Source organism: Eleutherodactylus coqui, chromosome 2, assembly GCF_035609145.1.
Source record: "Eleutherodactylus coqui strain aEleCoq1 chromosome 2, aEleCoq1.hap1, whole genome shotgun sequence".
In the NCBI taxonomy this organism is placed as follows: domain Eukaryota; kingdom Metazoa; phylum Chordata; class Amphibia; order Anura; family Eleutherodactylidae; genus Eleutherodactylus; species Eleutherodactylus coqui.
Window position 1 is genome coordinate 208,211,092 of NC_089838.1, and position 19,454 is coordinate 208,230,545.

Consider the following 19,454-nt stretch of genomic DNA (forward strand, 5'->3'; position numbering starts at 1 on the left):
ATCGTCTGTCACAGGCTTAGTTAAATCGTTTGTTAACTGCTACATCATCTGCTACCTATCCACCTCTGCTACATCATCTGCTACTTGCCCGACTCAGCAACATTGCCATCAAGTCTTTTATGACTGATTGTGCTGAAGGCCATTCTGCGATCGGCTATCTGATCACAGTCCCAAGGATTCATAAAACATCACCTGAAGTAGATGTTACAAATTGTAAGAGTAAAAAATATTTTGCAGAAAATATTGCTGGTTTAAGTTTATTTCTATTTTACACTATTAGAGTATCGTCTGTAACTCCTGCTGCTTCTATGGAAGTGTTCATATATTTGTAGTCCATCTGAAAAACAGAAATGTTTAAATTTTGGACCTTTCCAGTGAGCAGCGGACTCACAACCAAATATACAATCAACAATATTCCAGTCCTGTTGCATAAAACAAAATTCCTTTTTTGCACATTAGCCTTCTTGTATACTTTTCATGTGGGAGATCTTTTCTTTTTAACTTTATGGCTGGATCGGAACAATGGATCCAAATCGTTCTCATCCAGCTCTCCATTGGTATCAATAGCCTCTTGGAATGTTTCTCTGTTTGGCTATAACTCCATCTATCATAAAAATGACATTTTTGTTTTCTTCTGGTTCAAAACAATCTCTCTTTGAAAACAATTAAATTAGTTTCTTTATCATTTTCCAGAAGACTTTATGGCAAAAGTGAGAGCCAACAGTACGGATGTTAAATAGTACTTAAAAAGGAGCACATGATTATACCCACTGTACTCATAAGAGGTTCAAACTTTGCAGTCTTGCAGATACAGCTTTTAGATTCACTGCTTTGTTGTCAATTTATGAGACTCTGCTACAGAAAACACTTGTAATGCTGGCGGAGGGAGCTTTCTTGCAAATCAGAGTAATCTTTAATTTTGCCCTATTCTTTAAACCAGAGATCCAAGCCCTTACCACCATTTGACTCGTTCAGCTCACAAATATTTCCCAAATCCTTTCTTAATCCATTCTCGAGTCAACCGAAAATGCCCTCATCATCCACATGCTATCATCACTACCCACCTGGCCTACTACAACATCTTTCCAATTCAGTCTCAACTTCGCTGCCTAGTTAATCTACTTCTCCCCTTATTCCTCTACTGGCTTTCTTCTCTGTTAATCCCTTCACTGTCTACCCACTGCCTAAAAAAATAATTTAAAAATTCTAACATTGAAGTACAAAGTTCTTCATCCTTGTGTAATTTCCCCAAACTTCCTCATCATTCGATCCTTGCAAATCCTTTACTGCTCTTCTCTGGTCCACTATGATCATTTTCGAGACAGGAAGAGAACAGTCAGTTTTTGAACTTGATGCATTCGAAGCAAGATACTTAAGGTCAAATCGTGATGTTCAAACAACTGGTTGGAGCATCTTCAAAATGGGAGGTCTTCTGAGGTGTTCCTGGGGCAAAGTGGTTTGTAACTACCACAAGTGGTCCCATGAAGGACAATAGGTAAAACAACATCAGGATCATGTATGTGTTTGGGAGCAAAGACTAGACTATCTGGTCTTATCACACAGAAAAGCCGTTGTAGCAGAAACTGCTGTAAAGGTTAATACTGGCTATGATAGAATACACAGTGCACTCCAGCTTGCTGTGTATATAGTTGAGTGCCCATGCTGACTTCTGTCCACCATCAAAAGCACATACAGTGCCCAAATAAGCATCAGAAATGAACCATGGAGCAATGGAAGAAGATAGGCAGCCTGGAGAAGAGATGGGACCAAAATGCACTTTGGGAAGACAATAGATGGAGTGTTGATGCTCTGGGCTTTGCTCTGCTGGGAAACCTTTGGTCCTGGTATGTATGTACGACTTCCATAAGCATTATTGCAGACCAAATACAAATCTTTATGGCAGTTGTATACCCAAATGCCAGGGACCACTTTCAGCAGAATAATGTACCATGCCATACTGCAAACATTTTTCAGGAATGGTTTGACTTGGCCTCCAAAATTTCCAGATCTCAATCTTTTATTACAGCACATCCCAGAGATGCTCAATTAAAGTCTGATCCATGGAGGCCCTACCTTGTAACTCACAGAAAAAGGATCTACTGCTATCATCTTGGCTTAATATCACAGGAAACCTTCAGAGGTCCAGTAGAGTCCGTACCTTGACAGGTCGGAGCTGTTTTGGTGGGTCAAGGGGAACCTACGCAATATTAAACAGGTGGTTGTAATGTTATGGCTAATCGGTATATACAGGGCAATAGATGTAGCCATGGCATTAAGAGTGAAAACATTGTTTGCTTTGCCTATCTGAATTAGGAGTAACTGAAAACTGTGAACAGGAGAAAAAAAGGATTTATAGAGTGATTGACAAGGCTTAGAACCTTTTTATTGGGTTTTTCGTGAGAGATAATATACTTATATAACTATATATTAAAGTAAATCAATAAAGCAGCACACCTAACTCTGTGCAATCATAATCATCCAGTGGCAGTAAATATTCTAGTCTATTCTAGTCAGATGAATGCGAGTCATTTTATAGATCCACAGCAAAATTACAGGGGCAGTCAGAGATTCTAAAAAAGAATATTCCTATGATTTAGAAAGAGCATCACTCCTGTTCATTGGATGTGGCAGGTATTGTAGCTCAGGGTTTTACAAGTGCTGAGGTGCAATGCCAGACAGCACACGGACAACAGTTATGCCATTTTTTTGGGGGAAAAATATGTTTCTCTGATCTTAGACCGTTTCTTTAAGAGGCCTGTCTCCTATAAACTAAGAGGTTAAAATAAAAGGTCACATGAAAGATAAAGGACATTGGAGTTCAATAGAGCTATAACAAGAGCCTAGAAAATACAGATAGGATGCAAGTTCATTGGTTAAAAAAGATGGTTAGGTTTATTTTGTGAAGCCGACAAACTCAAGTAATAATCTCCACCACTGTACAGGCCCATTTAAACGCAATGATTATCACTCAAAAGATGTCGCTCAAGCGACTTTTGAGTAATAATTGTTGTGTCAGTTACAGCACAAGATGATCACTTAAGATGAGTGATCACCTTGCGCTGCCAGTGGAGGATGCAGAAGACAAGCAGGGTGTCCCCGCTTGTCTTCTGCATCCAGCTGTTTTCTGCATGGAGCGCCTGGCTGTTATACAGCCGAGCACTCAGAGCGGAGGATGCAGAAGACAAGTGGGCTGTCCCCGCTTGTCTTCTGCATCCAGCTGTTTTCTTCACGGAGGACTCAGCTGTATAACAGCTGGGCGCTCCGTGCAAAGGATGCAGAAGACAAGCGGGGTGTCCCTGCTTGTCTTCTGCATCCAGATGTTTTCTGCACGGAGCGCCCGGCTGTTATATAGCCGGGCGCTCTGTGTCGGGTATGGACCGCTCTGTTCTTCATACCCAACCTGTTATCAGGGAGCGGGATACAGCTGAAACAATAGTATCAGCTGTATCCCGCTGTGAATCCCTGATAAGACTCATCTTCGTCTTTCAGCAGGCTGAAAGACAACGATGAGCGGCGGCTTAACGAAAACTGCATGATGTCAGTGCAGTTACACACAACGATTATCGCTCAAAAGATGGCTTTTGAGCAAATTTTGAGCAATAATCGTTGTGTCTAAATGGGCCTTTAGAGTACATGCACACAAACATTTTTTCCCTCCGATTTGTGGACCAAAAACTGGTGTGAAAATAAAATGAGAATATGACCCATTTATTTAAATGGGCGTATTTAGATGGGCTTTTTTTATGCAGACTGATAGTCTGGGTAAAAATAAAAAAAAATCTCAGCATGTCCTATTCTTGTCTGATTCTTGTATGGTGTACGATATCTTACACGTCTGACAGCACATGGACGGGATTTCAGTATGCTGTCCGATGCAAGTTGCTCCTGAGAAACTTTTTAGCAGTCCGTGTGCATGTACCCTTAGGGTGGTTTCACAGGGGCAATAAAAATCGCACGATGTTTGCGCAATACGAGAGTGAGAAAAAAAGCAGATTTATGAAACCAATGATTTTCAATGGCTTCTTTCCCATTAGCAATGTTTTCACTGATGTGATGTTGCGAGAACAAAAAAATCGCGCCAGGCTCTATCTTTCTGCAATGTTTTTTTTAAATCTCCCATGATTCCCTATAAGGCCTCCTTTTTATCGCATCACAACGCACCAACTTGCGTTCAAATTTAACATTAGAAAGTCCTTTTGACTTTAGCGATAAATCAATCACACAATGTTATTGCGGGTGGCAGCAGTGCGATATTATTCTAAAAAAAGCAGCGTTGACACTCAAAAATGACGGGAACAAAGAGACAATCTTGCCGCAATTTTCTCACGGCAAAATTGTGATTACCCATATGGAACTAGCCTTATTGTGCCATTATTGCTTTGTGCGTGCTTACAACTGATGGAAAAGGAAGAAAAATGAATTATAATTACTGGGGCAAAGCGTGGATACATTTTAGCTGTCACAGTTTAAAAGCCAAATAATATATCAGTACACAGTCACAGAATGAAAATATTAAGATTTATATACCACAAATTGGCATAAAATGTCACACCAGCAGCCGCTTTTTCAGTACAGGATAATATACACTAAATGGGGTACTACTAGGGAGAAGTGGTATGGAAAAGACATGGGGGTACTAGTGGACTGTAGATTTAACTGGAGTAACTAATGCCAGTCAGCTACTGCAAAAGCAAATAAAGTTTTGGGGTGCATTAAAAGAGATACAAGGGCGAGGGCCCAGAACATTATTCTTCCACTATATAAGGCACTTGTCAGGCCTCACATGGAATACAGTGTACAATTCTGGTCACCGGTGCTCAGGAAAGATGTTGCAGTGGGTTCAAAGAAGGGCAACTAAACTAATAAATGGAATGAGAGGACTGGAATACCCAGAGAGGCTAACAAAATTGGGATTATTGACCCTGGAAAAAAGACTTCTAAGGGGCGACCAAATAACTATGTATAAATACATGAGGGGACAATACAAGGATCTCTCACATGACCTGTTTACACCCAGGACTGCGATGGTAACAAGAAGGCATCCTCTATGTCTAGAAGAAAGCAGGTTTCATCATCAACACAGAAGAGGGTTCTTTACTGTAGGAGCAGTGAGACTGTGGAACTCTCTGCCTGAGGAAGTGGTGATGGCAAAATCAATAGAAGAGTTTAAGAGGGGACTAGATGTCTTTCTAGAGTGCTATGATATTACAGGATATAGACATTAGGTGACCAGTGGGGTTGTTGATCCGGGTCTTAGAGTTAGGTAGGAACTGAAATGTTGATCCAGGGATTATTCTGACTGTCACTATGGAGTTGGGAAGGATTTTTTTTTTCCTCCAAATGAGCTCAATTGGCTCGATCTTTTTTTTTTCCTTTGGACCAACGGGGGTGGGGGGTTGAAAGAGGCTGAACTAGATGGACATTGTCTTCATTCAGCATAACATACTATGTTACTATGTGACTCACATGGGCAGACCGGAGTGGCGACCCTGTGTACCTGCTATTACGGTATTGCAAACGACTGCGGCGGCTCGCCGGCGGTCATGTGCAGTACAGCTTTTCTTTTGTTTATTTGCAACTCCCACGCCATTGCTTAGTGATGATGTGGGTCACATGGCCTCCATTGACATCAATGGAGGCTGTTTGCGCGGATTCCGCAGCAAAATAGTGAATTCTGCGATTTTTCTTCCACTTGTGAAATACACAATTCATGTCCACGAGTGTAAGCGTAAAAGCGAAAATTCATGCCTTTCAATGCCCGCATATTACTGCCGATTTCCAGCGCAGACTGCGATTACGGAATCCGCAATCCAAATCTTCTGTGTGAGCCCAGCCATAGGGACACAAGCGACAATAAAGCAATGTTTACATTAATACATTATGTGTCTATGTAATTCAGAACCCAAGCAAGGTTTTGTATTACCTAGAGGTGGCCAATTATGTAGCAAAAGAATTAAACACCACCCTGATCACCGCTTACCATTTGTAATACTAAGCGTAAATGGGAATTTGTCACTCCCCTCTAGTGGGCCTGTAGTAAGGACTTAGCAGAGAAGTGGTTCCTCAGAAAGCCACTAACATTGGTAGAGAGAATCTCCTGTTCTCACCCCATTATGATACCAGAACCTATCAAAATGAATTATTAGGACATGCTGGATACGTAGGTTTTCTACAGCAACTTCTGTAACATCATAGAAATATTTTGAATTTCATAAAAAGATTTAGTTTTCTGATAACTTTGCAAAAGTAAAATTAAGTGTTCTACCATTCTTTATAAGAAAACAAATCCTTGCCTCCTACCTTCCCGTGCTCCCTAGCAGGTTCTGCTTTTGCTCCCATGTGCCCAAGATCCTCCCCTTATTTCACAACTTGGAACCTACTGCACAAGTGTCAAATACTCAACATCAGGAAAAGCTATGGAGTGCCTCTACATGCACCCAGATCCAGTTTTGGATTGCTCATAAATAGTCGCTTGTATTGGACAAGTGAAGCTGCAGAACTGGTTATAGCCTCTGGCAGCAAGAAATATACCAAAAGAAATATACTTAAAATAGCGAGTCCATATAAGCAACATAGTACTTTTTAATTGACGTGAATCGATTCAATGTTATTTGGGTCTATTTATATGATTAATTGAAATGGCTAAAAGGGTTTTTCCCGCAACTTAAAATTGCTACATAACCACTCTGTCCTTTCTGGTTGCTGCTGACCAGGACATGTGACTGCTGCAGCCAATCACTGGCTATTGAAGCACACAGCTGTGATTGGCTGCAGCAGTCACATGTCCTGGTTAGCAGTAACCAGAAAGGACAGAGTGGTTATGTAGCAATTTTAAGTTGTGGGAAAACCCCTTTAAGAAATAAGCAACAGGACCATATTTGTGCTTGATATCATGAGAACAAGATGCTTTTAGCATAAAATAAACATTTATGGATCAGTTAGTTATGTGACAAGATTTTTCAGGAATATACAATTAGTTTCCTATATTAACACTATATTACTGTTTATCACACATGAAGTATGATAATCTATCATGCCCTAGCAGATACAGAATATGTCACCCAAAAATATTTAGCTTGGTGAATGTGCAGTCATAATATGGCTTTATTATTTCTATAGGAGATTATATATAGAAATAGGAGGACTTATTGTAGGAAGGTTAAGCAGAGCATGCATTGCCTTATTATAATTTTAAAAAAATGGTTATCATAAACACATTACTGTTTTTGCCTGGATCTTTATAGTCTCTTTGCCTTTATTGACTTGTTCCTTCTATTACCCCCTTTCTGCCTTAGTCCGTACTGAACACTTTGCTTCTCCCTATACTCCACCCCCATCCTCCATCTCCTTCTCTCCTTCACATTTAGCCAGAAGTGCGAGGGGGCAGATTGTAGCTTCATCTTACCTGGTCATTGAGATGGGTGATTTGACTATGTCTGTCAAAAAACAGAGACTTTCCCGTATTTTATCGTTCAGTTCTGATGATTGTAAAATGACATCCAGGCAACCCCAGGGTTACGCATAATCCAGAACAGGGAGTTCTCCTTCTCAATGATTCTCACAAGGCCACCACAGGAAATGTATCTTTTATGTTTCCAAATCCAGATGCCATATAAAACCTTAGGGATTGCTTCCAGGGGCTCTGGTAAGTGAAGAACAGCTCCTCCAACCTATGTGGATAGATAGAATGTTAGTAATGTCACCTGCTTTCCCTCTAGTCTTTACTCCATGCTCTTCTCCTCCACCATTTCTCTATACACAAGTCTTACCTTTGCCTAAGCAATGTAAGATCTCATCTGTTATGAAAATCCCTTCGTACCCCTTCTTTATATCCTCTGATGGTCCCATATTTTTCCTCCTTCTACTGTGTGCCCATTTTCTCCTTGTATGCCTAACATTACAGTCATGTATATTTGCCTGCAACATCTATACTGTATGTGTTCTCATATACTCTCCCTGTGCATCCCTACTCTCTCTGCATTTATTCCTTCAATTTCTATGCATTCCATCTTTTCTCCCTTCCTATGTCCAATGTAACATCTCCCTCACCGTGCGGTGCTGGAAGGGTCAGTGTTCCCTCTATTCAGCATGGGTAGACGGCAGCAGACACAGAGCTGAGGCCTCATCTCTCCCTCTCTGGTCCTGATGCTGTAACACAGCTGATTCAGTGCTGGATGCTTCAGCCCTCTGCGACATTCCTTCTTCTCTACCCTTCTCTTCTTCACAATTCCCTTTGCTGGCCTGTGGGAGGGGACACTCTCCTCTTTCTATCATGGGGGATGCACAGCTATCACTTGCTGTGTCTCTGGATTCCCCCTTGTCAAGCACAGTGGCCGGAGCGTGTGCCCCAGCTCTGCCTAGGAGAAAGAAGAGGGGGAGGGAGGAAGTGATGGAGGAGGGAAACATACTGAACATTGTTTAGTAGGGACTTGCAGACCATCGCTCTAGTACCACATTGCTGATAGTCACCTATGTTGTACCCTTTGCTATACTATCGTTAACTATTTCCTTGCTACGAATGGGCCGTGTTCCAAAAACCTTCTCCCGGAACTGTTGTATAGGGCACTGCTGCATTAACCCCTCCCCTGCTAGAGAACTGCAGTGTGTTTATCTTAACTTACTTTCCCATCCATAGGCTGGCTATGTAGCCTTACATTGTTTTAATGGTTCCTATTTACTATCACTGCAGATTATTATTTATTTAAAATAGGTGATTTTAATTTAACTGAACGTTACAAAGGACTTGTTTACATATATTAACAATTACACGACAAGCGCCCTGGTCTAGGTAGCTACATATGAAAGGAGAAGAAATAAAGAAATGGTGCAGTGAAGTCCCACAAGTTGAGGTATACATCAGGGTGCTATATATCGCATGAGTAACAGACCTGCGTGAGTGCCAGGTATCAATAAGCCTTATACGCTTTTCATAATTTAGACACAAAATTCGTTTTTTTCCCATTACACTTAACAAAAGTATTTGAATTTCCTCCAGTCTTTATTTTTCTTACCACTGTACATAGTAAGTGCGTAAAGCTGAAATAAAAACTGATATCCATTCAGTTCAGCCTATTACCCCTTAATGTTGATCCAGAGGATCGCAAACAATCCCCATGAGGTAGAAGCCAATTTTCCTCATTTTAGGGGAAAAAAGTTGCTTTCCGACCCCAATCTGGCAATCAGAATAATCCCTGGATCATTAGCCCTTCTGGAGTCATTAGTGATTTTAGCATGTAATATTGTTACACTCAAGAAATGTGTCCAGGCCCCTCTTGGACTCTTTTAGTGAGTTCGCCATCACCATGTCCTCAGGCAGAGAGTTCCATAGTCTCACTACTCTTACAATAAAGAACCCCCCTCTATGTCGGTGTAGAAACCTTCTTTCTTCTAGACGTAGAGGATGCCCAATTGTTACCGTCACAGCTCTGGGTTTAAATAGGCTACAGAGCTACAGGAAAAGTATACTGGTGAGAATGAACACTGATTAGTTGTAAGTACACATGCAGTGCACACCTTCCAGAACACCGCAGCTATAAAAGCCTATAACTAGTAATTATTGGGAAATTATAGTACCAGCCACTCAACTCTGCTACATGCACGTCACACACAGCTCTGGTACGTTGCTTTCGCATATGAGCTGCACGTGATTTACAAACTTCAGCTGATGGCCGAGGTGAAATTGTGGCTTGTCACTGTGTCATGGCAGCATTGAACCCTCTGTGATGACAGGTTTGCATGACAGCGACGGTTTGTTTTAACAATGGACAACGGTCCATGATTCGGTGAAGGCTGGACTTTTGTTGGCGGCATTAGCACTTGTGATGACATGATATCATGTTCTGTGAGCACATGGCTGCTGGCAGGCTGTGTTTTATATATGCTTTAGAAGGACCTGCAATGACGTCATGTGGCGGATCACATGATGGTAACATAGTAACGTCAGGCTAAAAGAAGACAATGTCGGTATAGAAACCTTCTTTCTTGTAGAAGTAGAGGATGTCCTCTTGTTACAGTCACAGCCATGGGTATAAACAGATCATGGGAAAGATCATTGTATTGTCCCCTCATGTATTTATACATAGTTACTTGATCACCCCTTCTCCGTCTTTTCCAGGGTAAATAATCCCAGTTTTGATAGCCTCTCTGGGTATTCCAGTCCTCCCATTCAGTTTATTAGTTTAGTTGCCTTTCTCTGAACCGCTTCAACCACTGCAACATCTTTCCTGAGCACCTGTGTCCAGAACTATAACATAGTATTTCATGTGAGGCCTGACAAGTGCCTTGTATAGTGGAAGAATAATGTTTTCGGCCCTCGACCCTATACCTCTTTTAATGCACCCCAATACTTTATTTGCTTTTGTAGCAGCTGACTGGCATTGATTGCTCCAGTTAAGTCTACGGTCCACTACTACCCCAGGTCTTATTTCATCTCACTTTTCCCTAGCAGTACCCCATTTAGTGTATATTGGTGACATCCGTTTCTCCTGCCCATGTGCATAAACTTACATTTATCAATATTGAACTTCATTTGCCATTTTTCTAACCAAGCACCCAACTTATCTAGGTCCATTTGCATCCGTAGATGGTCCTCCTTTGTATTAATTATCTTGTATAATTTTGTTTCGTCTGCAAATATTGATATTTTACTGTGCAGCCCCTCTACAAGGTCGTTGATAAATATATTGAATACAATGGGGCCTAATACTGAATCCTCTAGACCCCACTAGCAATGGTGGTCCAATCAGAATATGAATCATTTATTACCACCCTCTGCTTTCTATCTCTGAGCCAGTTCTGTACCCTGATACACACATCTTAACCCAGATCGAGCTGTCTCATTTTATATATCAGCCTATTATATAGCACATTGTCAAATGCATTAGAGAAATCCAGATATACGAGATCAATAGACTCTCCCATATCCAGCCTAGAACTTACTTTATTTTAGAAGCTGATCAAATTGGTCTGACATGATCGACCCCTTAATGATTTTGTTGTTCTCCTTAAGGTATTCCAGGATGGCATCTCTCAGAAACCCCTTGAATATTTTTTTTCACATATTGAAGTGAGAATTACCGGCCTGTAGTTACCAGGCTCTCTTTTAGACCCCTTTTTGTATATTCTAAAAACTTATATTTATTAATAACTATATTAAAACACATATACTGGGCACTACAATGACAACACACATATACCAGGTTCCTCCAAACACCTAACAATTGTAGGAGGTGAGTACCACTGGGGGCCTGGAATTATTTTCCACTCAATAAGAGTAGGAAGTGATTGTATGTTATAACAAACACGCTCTACCCGAGATAGTTTCAAGAGAACATAGGATAATTCAAAAATCGGAGTAAGGAGTCCTGAGTTATATTGTATACAAGAAGAACAAGGTGTCGGTTCGAACTAACACTTGTAATGATCAGGACAATCACAATATTAGTGGTCCGAACTCCAACTCCAAAATTATTTTATATACAAGCAAGACAAGATCACCATTTTGATTTCTCGCTTGTAACAAATAGTACTTAGACTCACTCGCTAGTAGTGGTCAGTACATAGACTTGTTTGAGTTCTCACTTGTAATGATCAGTACTTAGGCTCGCTCAGTTGTAGTGATCAGTGATGAGACTCTGATCAGTACTTAGACTCGCACACTTATAGTGATCAGTACTTTAACTCTACGCGTTTCACCAATAGTTTAGTGGATCATCAGGAGGTATAGTACTAGAGTTTAAAATTCAAAGGTAGAAGAGATTCAATATATCGAGGAGACCATCAGTCTGAGTTAGAGAAAAAAGCTGAATCTCAGATTTCTAAAGATGCAGCGAGATTTATGTAATGGTCAATGTAGTGACCGGGATGGATGTCCCCATTGACCAGAACATACAATTGCTCTTGCAGTTGGGAGCCTGCGTGGGTGAATTTCTAATTGGAGGTAAATTACATGCTAGTGCTCTATAGGTGGATAATGCATAGAGGTGACAAAACTAAATGTCTTGGTTTCCCGCTATGCAAGTCGATACAGATATGGAATTTGAGCAGACAAAGCCCCCAAGGTATCGGGAGAACCTTGTCTTGACCTATTGGTCCGCTTGTGAGTTGGAGTCAGGCACAGAAGAAATACTCCATTAGATATATCCGGAGTGGACTCGAAGGGTCATGCTTAAAAGTGCATTTAGGTCTAGTGATCGAGACATATATTTATGTCTCATCACTATATTTATGACCTAAATTTAAGCACTTAGGGTTGGAATTCAGCACAATAGACCATACTGCTGAAAAGCTATGCATGGCGTCTAGAGCCCATTGAATTGAGTCAGGAGATTGAGACACACATACTGTGTCTCCTCTCTGCATCACTGACCCAAGCCTTAACTCTGGTATGTTAACTATTCAATACTCCGGATATATCTAATGGAGTATTTCTTCTGTGCCTGACTCCAACTCACAAGCGGACCGATAGGTCAAGACAAGGTTCTCCCGATACCTTGGGGGCTTTGTCTGCTCAAATTCCATATCTGTATCGACTTGCATAGCGGGAAACCAAGACATTTAGTTTTGTCACCTCTATGCATTATCCACCTATAGAGCACTAGCATGTAATTTACCTCCAATTAGAAATTCACCCACGCAGGCTCCCAACTGCAAGAGCAATTGTATGTTCTGGTCAATGGGGACATCCATCCCGGTCACTACATTGACCATTACATAAATCTCGCTGCATCTTTAGAAATCTGAGATTCAGCTTTTTTCTCTAACTCAGACTGATGGTCTCCTCGATATATTGAATCTCTTCTACCTTTGAATTTTAAACTCTAGTACTATACCTCCTGATGATCCACTAAACTATTGGTGAAACGCGTAGAGTTAAAGTACTGATCACTATAAGTGTGCGAGTCTAAGTACTGATCAGAGTCTCATCACTGATCACTACAACTGAGCGAGTCTAAGTACTGATCATTACAAGTGAGAACTCAAACAAGTCTATGTACTGACCACTACTAGCGAGTGAGTCTAAGTACTATTTGTTACAAGCGAGAAATCAAAATGGTGATCTTGTCCTGCTTGTATATAAAATAATTTTGGAGTTGGAAAATAATTCCAGGCCCCCAGTGGTACTCACCTCCTACAATTGTTAGGTGTTTGGAGGAACCTGGTATATGTGTGTTGTCATTGTAGTGCCCAGTATATGTGTTTTAATATAGTTATTAACAAATATAAGTTTTTAGAGTTAGTCACGTCTGTGATTTGGGCTTTATATTCTTTTGTTGACTTTAACTGCCCCCTCTGTGAAAGCCTTTTTGTATATTGCCCTATTCACAGACGTGACTTAACTAAAATCATAAATTTTATTAGATTTATTTAAAAACGCACTCTGGGCACAACAAAGACACAGCAAAAATCCAAGTTGTAGAAGGTACGTCGTCCGCTCCTCAATCAATAATAGTGATGAGTGGTGAGTTCAACGACACAACTTGGAATTTTAATGACACTCAACATGTATTGATAATTATTTCTTTTATCACACTCCAAAAAGGGGTTATTTCATATGGGAGCATTTGAAAGTTCCAATAAAGAACCCATACATGAATGCTTCTGATCATGGATTTCAAAGGATGATGTTCCTAATGACACCACTGATTTAGGGTAGTGGTCCTTTTTATGACAATTGTCCTAGTTGTAAAAGGTCAAAACCAGGAGTGTCATACCGAATCTGGAGTGGTAGTTCTCAGGTTTAGAGAGATAATGCTCAACCTGGAATATTAAGTACTTCTACCAGTACTTCCTACTTTTCAAGCTGGAAAGACAATGTCCAGCTTGAAACAGTAGTTTATTGTTGATCAGTACTCCTGCTGATCAGTACTCCTTTTCAGACCAGGGAGGGCATGTCTTATTTTGTGCCCACGTGATTGGCAGCAGCGGCCTGCTTATACCAGCGTCTGTGCTGTTTCATTGCTCTCTATGCAATTATGTGGCTGACAGGCAATGATGTCTAGTCTGCAGCCACAGGACAGCATGTACTGTATCTATATAGTACTGCCAAGTCAATGTTTTGAATGCTCTACTTGTGAATGGGTAAAATTAAAGACATTTAATGAATCTTCAGCTCACACATGCACTAAATAGTGCACACTCAAGACTGGAATCTGGGTCCTCTGCGCATGCAGGACCAGCGAAAGGAACCAAACTACAGGATGTAGTGGCACAAAAAGTGAATCAATCAGTTAAAAGTGGCTACAAAAATATTAGATAAACCATTCTAAATTTTAAGTAACTATATATTATTTATATAACCAACTATAGATTGGTTATATATTTCCTAGTCTAGTATGTGAGTATGACATTCTCGCGGCTAAAATACTTCCTTAAAGATAAATGACTCTTCAAGATAAATATACTAAATATGTTTCACAGTGATGATAATCTTTACATCCAGAATGCTGTCAGATAAAAGTGGGTCTCAACGTTGTGACCCTCTGGGAACTGGAAAAGGGGGTCTGGTGATCCAAGTTTGCTCTTTCTTGTTCACCACATTCTCAATATACTGCAATGCAGAAGTGGTTGCTCTAGTACAAACATCCATCCAGCTACCTATTCCTCCAACTTCTTTAGATTTCAGTTTGAGAAGAACAAGTGCAAACATAACAATCTCTTTATTGAGGTCTATGAAAGCGATTAGCTCCCATTCTGCTGATAGATGTAGGTCCCATAGATGGTTATGCCATAAGTGCCTAAAATGCGAATACCCTTTTAGTTACAGAGGGAAACAAGATGAAGAAAGATAGTAGCTACTGTACTCAGTTCTGTGCTGTACTGCTCACAGCTGTCAAGTAGTTCAGTTGAATCACTTGAGTCTCAGGATGACTCAACGGAACCACAGGAGCGATTTTCATGTGCACTATCTGACTGAGGGCAAAACACATGAGCGCATGCTCCAATACGTTCACGGCTGCATAACGGGACTAAAACACGCCCATCTGTTTAAGCCCTGATTGCGATGTGGTCAGATATTTTGCATAAAAAGAACACTTTACTTTCAGTGTGCTCATACACATAAACGATTTTTCTCTAGAACGATCGTCTAAGGGCTTATTCCAACGAGCGTGGGTGCAACTACGCTCGGTGGTATGGAGCATGGTTGCGAATGAACAAGGGGAATCCCTTCTCCTTTGCTGGCTTTTCAAACTCTGCACCAGAGTGTTGGAGTTTGAGAATAACTACGGGAAGATGAAGATAGGCAGCAAAAAAAAATTGCATTGCCCTTGCGTTTAAATGCAATTTTTGTGTAAATGTGATGTAATTCTTCTATTTTTTTCTTTTGGAACAAAACCCGTGTGAAAATCGCATGTTGTAGCGAAGTGATTTTCTCGCAAAACACATTGCTTTCACAGCCAAAATCGCAGATGTGCAAGTTCAATATGGGCAGATTTTCTAAAACTAATATTGCACTTGCCTATATAAATGCACCCTAAGGGTACATGGACACGGATGATATTTCTGTCCGATTTTCGGACCGAAAAGTTGGGCTGAAATTCAAACAGAAAGAGCACCTATGCATTTGAATGGGTGTATGCACATGGACTTTTTGGCTTTATTTGGACTGAAAGTCTAAGCTAAAGAAATCACAGCGTGTCCTATTCTTGTCTAATTCTTGGACGAAAATAGCACATGTACATGTACTGGGTCCCATACATCAGATAGCACCACAGCGACAATATCAGGCACAAATTTAAAATTGTCCTTAAAGGGGTTTTGTCATAAAAAAAAAATCAATACTTACCTATTCCTCCCCAGGCAATCTTCTTACTGCATATTCTCCTGTCCCCCAGGTCACCTCACCGCAAGACGGGCGGAACCTCTTCTTCTTGTTATGGAGCATCCATTCTCTGCATTTTTCTTCCTGCAGGTGTATGTAAGTTACATCACTAGTGACATAACGTTCACTGCCTAGGAAGGAATGCCAATCCATTGCCGAGACTATGCGTGTGTAATGTTTTACCGCGAGTGTACATATACTATTGCAGAGAGAGAGTGCGCATGCGCAGTCTCAGCAATAGCTTGGCACTCCGTGCTAGGCTATGAACGCTATGTCACTAGTAACATGTTAGGCTAAAAGAAGACAATGCCATTCTATAGTAGAGCCGTGTAGCCGACAGCAAAGTCAGTCCAGTTCTCCAGGAACCCAAACCCCTCTTGCTTACACCAACTCTGGAGCGACTTGTTACCCTCCCTAATCTCCCACTGCCTTTCTCGTGTGGCTCATGGTACAAGTAGTATTTCCGAGAAAACTACCTTGAAGGTCCTCTCCCTGAGCTTAGATACTAGGTCCCTGAAATCGTTTTTGAGGGTCTTCTATTGACTTATAACTTTGTCATTGGTGCCAACGTGTACCATGACTGCTGGATCTTGACCAACCCCTCCCAGTAATCTGTCAACCCGATCCGTGATGTGTCGAATTCGAGCGCCAGGAAAACAACACACCGTTCGACGACCCCGGTTTGTGTGCCAGATTGCCCTGTCTGTCTCACTTATAATTTAGTTCCCCACCACTATGACCTGACTAGCCTTTCCCGCGCTCCCCTTCTTAAAGGAGCGGTCATCTCCCTGGCGGTCAGAGGGCATGTCGTACTGCAGCAGTGCTGGCTTTGTAATAGCATCCCCTTCATCTGCCAACTTTGCAAACTTGTTGGGGTAAGCCAGTTCAGGACTAGCCTCCCTGGTTCTCTTCCCTCTACCTCTCCTAACTGTCACCTAGCTAGCTACCTGCTCATCCTGCATTCCCGAATTACCATCCACCCCCACATCTACCCCAGCGAGTGCCTGCTCAGTGAGCAGCAAACTCCTTCGCATATTGTCAATGTGTCGCAGAGTTGAACATTTGGGCTTCCAAATGTGTGACGTACTCGCATTACGCACAACAGTATGCAGTCCTTGACCAGCTGGTCAAGGACTGCATACATTGCACAAGATGCACACTGGACGGCACTGTCAAACATGGAGCACATTTTAGTGGGGATCTACAAGTTAACTTAACAAGAAACAAAAAACAACTAGATAACACTTCTCACGTGCCTCTGCTCATTCGCAACCACTCAAGTGCCCCTGCCCATTCGTGCCTTAATTTTTTTTTGTGACGTAGCGTACATTGCCCTGCAGGAAGGAGGCTGCCTGTGAATGTATGCTTCGTTGCTGGAAGAAGAAGAATCGGTTGGCTGGAGGTGAGGTGACCTGGGGGGACTGCATGAGCCAGGAGAAGATCGGTGGGGAGAAGATGCGGTAAGAAGACTAATAGGTAAGTATAGAATTTTTCTTTTCTAATGACAGAACCCCCTTAAGAGCACATGCAATTTAGCACTTATACCTGCAAAGAGGTTTGAACTGCTCAGTAAGGGACTTGCTAGTTGAGGAGTACCAGGTGGACCTTATCAGAAAGAAATCTGAAAACGTGAGTCAGTGCAGCCTATTTTTTTTAAATTCATTCATGTAACACATAAAAGTCAGAGAACACTTTGAGTGTGTTTGAAAAAGTGTTTTAATAACTCATGAGTTTTTTCTTTATGCATTGTACTACATCTCCTGATTATGTTCAATTTAAATTTTTTATAGTTATGTGTTTGGCATTCATGTTTAATTTGTACGACTCCTCCGCTATATTACTCCAGCGTACTCAACTTAATGTTTACTGCAAACCTAGAAACATAGAAGACTGAGAACAGAAGAAAGACCACGGGGTTCATCCAGCCTGTCTTTATATTATTTCCTTTTTATTTCTCTCTTAGGGCTTTTACCCACTAGCGTTTTTTTTTTTTAACGCTGCGATATCGCAGCATTTTTTTCAATGGGACTTTCTAATGTTAAAATCGCATCGCACAAAAATCGCAAGTTTGTGCTTTTGTGTTTTTTGTGCGATGCGATTTTAACATTAGAAAGTCCCATTGAAAAAAACGCAGCGTCACACAGCTTTAAAAAAAAACGCTAGTGGGTATAAGCCCTTAGGATAGATCTATGCTTATCCCAAATATGCCTGAACTCATTTATTCTTGATTTTCCAGCCATGTCTGTTGAAAGTTTGTTCCAAGCATTTACTACATTTATTATGTCAGCGGTCACAGACTCTGCACTGCGCCGCCGGATCAGAGCTGCAGCAAGGGTAAGTAGAGGCAGTGCCCACCGGGATACACTGGGGTTGAAGCGGAAGCTACTGCTCCGACCCCTGTGTGGTGGCAAGCATTAATAATTGCAAGCACAGTTCTCGTTGAAATCAATGGTAGCTGCACTTGTAATTGCAAGTTGGGGCCCCATTAATTTCAATGAGAGCTGCACTTGCAATTATGAGCACTGGCTACTACACAGGGCTTGGAGCATTGGTTTCGACCCAAGTGGATCCCGCCGAGCACTGCCTGGATAACGTCTTCAATGCATTAAAGAAGGTGGCAGGCCATATATGGCAGGTGGCAGCCATTTTTGCTGACACCTCGCTGCAGCAGCTGCGATCAAAGCTAACACTTACCGTAGCGGTTAACTATTTAGATGCCCCTTTGAATTCATTTAAATTACCCAACAGAGGGAGAGGGCCTTCTGTCACATGATCACCTCTCTCCTGATGAGAAAGCTCCTCTCCTCCTCCTTCACAACAAGCAAACCTGACACCCCCTGATACTGACCTCTGGCTTTCCTCCTGACAATGATACCCACCTCATCCATTGTACTGCGAACCTGAGACCACCTGATACTGCCCTCTGGCTTCCCCTTAACTGCTCTCTGGACCTGCACAGTAACTACACCTGTTGCTCCATACCAAACCCAGCACCAGAAACGCTACAGAGATTCAATCAACTATCAGGAAACCCTAGGAGAAAAACTCATGACTTCTGTGAGGAAGCTAAAGCTAGGGCGCTATTTTACCTTAAAACAGGACAATGACCCAAGGCATACCTCAAAGTCACTCAAGGATTTGTTTTAGAAGATGTCCTGGAAGATTCTACAGTGACCAACACAGTTGCCTGACTTGAACCCCATAGAAAATATTTACTGGGATTTGAAGAGGATAAATGTGCAGCGTCTAAGGAGCAGAACCCAGCCTAGGAGACAGTGGGGGTAGAGTAATTCACTTGTCATAGTGGCTGTACCATCTCTGACATGGAGGAAAACCAGGGACATGTCCAAGGAATGTGGGCAGACTATATGAAACAGAGAAACCCATGAGTGGATTACCTTAGTTCTTCTTGTCACTCATGATGCCACTGTTCCTTCCTCCACAGTTATCTCCCTGGGGAATAAATAAGAGCCCACACATGGGGTAGAATTCAAAAGGCCAAATCGGGTACGGTCGGTGAAGCCGTTTACTGAGAAACTTGAATAAACAATTCACCGCAGTCCTCTTTACATCCACTGGCAAAATAGGGAGGGTTCAGAACACATGAAGCGAAAGGGAGGAAACACGGGAGAAA

At 41.6% G+C, this 19,454-nt stretch overlaps 1 protein-coding gene across 6 annotated transcripts in view; it reads right to left on the reverse strand.

Annotated features, from left to right (window-relative positions):
• INSYN1 (inhibitory synaptic factor 1) overlaps positions 1-19,454 on the reverse strand; it is an 83,723-nt gene that overhangs the window by 19,202 nt on the left and 45,067 nt on the right. For 3 of the 6 annotated variants that reach the window (XM_066592357.1, XM_066592359.1, XM_066592358.1), the window contains exon 2: positions 7,406-7,670. The gene's annotated coding sequence lies outside the window, so the exon portion shown is untranslated. Of the gene's footprint in view, positions 1-7,405; positions 7,671-8,049; positions 8,366-19,218; positions 19,330-19,454 lie in introns of those variants that run through there. The other 3 variants (XM_066592355.1, XM_066592360.1, XM_066592356.1) reach the window with 3 other exon arrangements.